Here is a 3,928-nt window from a genome sequence, read left to right on the forward strand (position 1 = left end):
AACATATTTACCAAGTGCTATTTTTCAGCTGACATTATAGATCCCTTCCAGCTAAACTCATTTCAGCAATGTGATCCCCCTGTTGTTACAGGTTTATCGCAAAAGTAAATCAGAGTGTTCTCAAGAGAAGAGAAGAAATAGAAGTAGAAAAACCACACTACCCCAGAGAGAGACTTCATAGTTCTGCAACCCCAACAAATCTGTCCTTAACAGCACCATCCTAGTTTACCAGTTTCATTTTTTAAGAAGTGTTTGCCTCAACCACTTCCATAATTTCTTAGTTCTTGACACCATCTGAATCAGAGATGCATCATTTTAGTTTCACCTTTTAATTAGAAAACAAATCCCACCCTCAGATAGGAATATTTGGTTCATACTCTAGTACTTCTCATTTCAGAGCGTTACACTCTCTCATGTGTTTATTATTTGGGGATGGGGGGATGTAGGGGTGAGGGGGGGCTATGTCTGGTTTTTGGTGTTTCCTCCCTCCCCTAGCCTCCAAGGAAGAAAATTTATCCATGGAATATTTAGAGGTGAACTATTTTTTTCCTTTAATCACTATGGTCCACAACAGCAAAACAATGGTTTAGGGCCCACTGTTTAGATATTGTATAAATATTTAAACAGACACTTCCTGTCCTGCCATACTGAAAAATCACTCTTTACAGTCAGAGGTTCCATCTGCTTCGTACTGACTCAGTCTTTCAACCAAAACAAATGCAAAATATTCCCATCATTATTCAAATGCACTAACCAACAGAAACTGCTTCATTACTGTAAGCTAAACATACAAAAACTGTGGTTAGAAAGCAATTTATACAATTTGCTGAGTTTAATAATTTATTAAATCTATTGGTTCTCAATACCTCTATCTTCATCAATTAAATACTAAATAAACTAGTTAAGCATAATATAACGTTCTTCCTTACATTCCTGGGAGCATGGGAACCAAATTCTGCTCTTTGACAAAGGGAGACATGTTGGCCAAATCTGGCCTTTGCTTTCTCTCTGACTAGGATCTTCAGAATTCATTCAATATACCACTGATAGCCAGGAACATCCAGGTGGTTGATTCACATAAGTAATGGTAACAGAAATTATAAAGCTTCTCCAAGGGATTATGTCCTTTGTTCACCATAATTAGGGATAAAACAACACACTATATATGACAGTATAGATACATGAAGATAACGCTTTTTTTTTCTTCCCATATTAAGCATTGCTGTTTGCTTCGTTATAACTTCCCTTCATGATCACTAAACTTAAAAAAAAAAAAAAAAATTATCAACGAAAACACCTCTGGACAAATGCCCCTTCAGTATGTTATCCAAAACACAAGCTAAGTAAATATAGACAAGTATGAACAATATTGGCAAAAGTCAAGTAAACAACAGAAAAGAACTTCAGCAATTAAAGATGCTTATGCAATGCAATAATGTGGGCAATATCACAGTCCTAAATTTCAAAACATTTCCAGATCAGTTTTCAATCTCCAGTCTATGTATGAGGCAAGATTTCCAAAGATGTATAAATCTCACAGACCACGTGCTTTCACTGCAAAGCTTAAACCAGCCAGTCAATCGCTCAAATTCCAATATTTGTGCTTGCACTGGAACAGCACTTCAGAAACCACAAGCACAGAATGAAAAGGGAAATGTGACCAGCAAGAGGAATATACAACACTCACCCAATCTCCTATACCAGCTGAGGTAAAGGAACATAGTCAAAGTCAAGCTGAAGTGTTTGGTTTCTGGGGGAAACAAAGCTGGGGAAAACTACATTTAGTACAGCAGACATTGCTTCTGCGTCAACAACTACAAATATTTTTCTTTATGTTGTTGACAGTCCCAATAAGAATACACAAATATATATATATATATATGTATTTCCCAAAGACAAATGTGTATAGACAACAGACATTATTTAACTCAGCAAAGCAAGACATAATTTGGTTATTTTAAATTTTAAGATCTATTTTATATGTCAGAACCTCAAGACTCAGTTTTAACTGGGTGAAACACAGGACTGGAAAGTGTCTGAATTTTGCACTTGTGCTCATTTTAGCTGGGATAGAGTTAATTTTCTTAGTTAGAACAGGGCTATGATTTGGATTTGTGATGAAAACGGTGTTGACAAAAGGGATGTTTTCGTTACTGCTGAGCAGTGCTTACACACAGTCAAGGCCTTTTCTGCTCCTCACCCCACCCCACCAGCGAGGAGGCTGGAGGGGCACAAGAGGTTGGGAGGGGACACAGCTGGGACAGCTGACCCTGACTGACCAAAGGGATGTTCCACACCATATGACATCATGCTCAGCCTATAAAGCTGAGGGAAGAAGGGGACATTTGGAGTGAAGGCATTCGTCTTCCCAAGTAACCGTTACATCTGATGGAGCCCTGCTTTCCTGGAGATGGCTGAGCCCCCACCTGCCGATGGGAAGTGGTGAATGAATTCCTTGTTTTGCTTTGCTTGAATGTGCTGCTTTTGCTTTAATTATTAAACTGTCTTTATCTCAACCCACGTGTTTTCTCACTTTTACTCCTCTGATTCTCTCCCCCATCCAGACGCGGGGGGAGTGAGCAAGCAGCCACCATGTGTGGTGCTTAGCTGCTGGCTGGGATTAAACCACAACAGCACTTTAACGTACACATTAAAAACTCAGTGGCCAGTGGGCAAAACTACTATTACAAGATTAGCCATTACTTATTTGCATTCTTTTGCATTGGTTCTCTTAAGACTCTTATGAGTTACAGAAAAAAGTTCCTCAAACAGGAACACACGTATCATTACAATAGCGCACCTGTAAGCTGAAGTCTTTTTAACAGCTGTATAAAATTTTTGAAGTATTGAGTACTGGGTGTACTAATGCCTTGAATGTGGAAACTTTTATACCAACTGTCAGAGATGTAACATGGGAATAAAAGAAAAATTGGGAGTTGAAATTAAATGAATTATGAAAATGAAAAATCATATACCAATATTCTCAGGAGGGGGTTTTTTTAGCATCTTAACTATAAGCTTTGTCATGGAAAACATTTCAGGAAGTGTCAAATTTAGGAACAACATCGTGAGAACTAGTGCACATAGGTTTAGCATATTTTTGATGCACGTTTGCAAGACTGATTGGGGGCTACAAATGGTATAAATGTTCCTTGCCTGAAGCAATCCAAACAAAACTGCATGAATACTCTTATCAGGTATCATATTCAGAACTTCATGTACATGAAGGAAATGGAACTTGTATGGCTTGAAATGCAGGTGGTATATTTCAGTATTTTTTTTGGACTGGGGCTCTGCTTCCTAGAAAAGTTGCTATACCAACTATTATTTCATTACAACAGTGCAAACACAATGTTTTAGTAGCTAAAATAAAAACAACTCTAAATCTGAAATTTGCCAAAGTTAATAAATCCATAGACAAATGTTTCAACAAAATGTCTTAATACATGAAAATGACAGCATATATTAAAAACTAATAAAGTTGTTTTACCACTGGTACTCATTTTTTGAGGTCTTTTTAGAAAAATCAACACCAATAGGATTTTTTATATTCAACCAGAAAGTATCTGCTCAACATAATGCCTTTTTATTATAACTATGCATAAACATTTACAAAATTCAGATCAATTTTGTAATAGGAATTACAGGTGTCCAAATGAAACAAAATTAATTTATGCATGTGGAAGCCCTGTGCACCAGTAGTCCCTTCAGTTTGAGGTTCATTATCATAGCTGTACACAGATGTAATGATTCCCCTTGAAGAATCAGTTGTAGCACTGGCGCCTGCAGGTTTCATCTACAATTGCACAAAATTTGAGGATTTAGCCAATATAAATAGTTAGGAGTGAGCATTTGCTCATAGATCAAAGTAAAGTGATCCAATGAAAACACCAAGATGTGCATTATCTTTTGTATGTAGGTAATATTT

The sequence above is a fragment of the Phaethon lepturus genome, unplaced genomic scaffold (assembly GCF_000687285.1).
Source record: "Phaethon lepturus isolate BGI_N335 unplaced genomic scaffold, ASM68728v1 scaffold19049, whole genome shotgun sequence".
In the NCBI taxonomy this organism is placed as follows: domain Eukaryota; kingdom Metazoa; phylum Chordata; class Aves; order Phaethontiformes; family Phaethontidae; genus Phaethon; species Phaethon lepturus.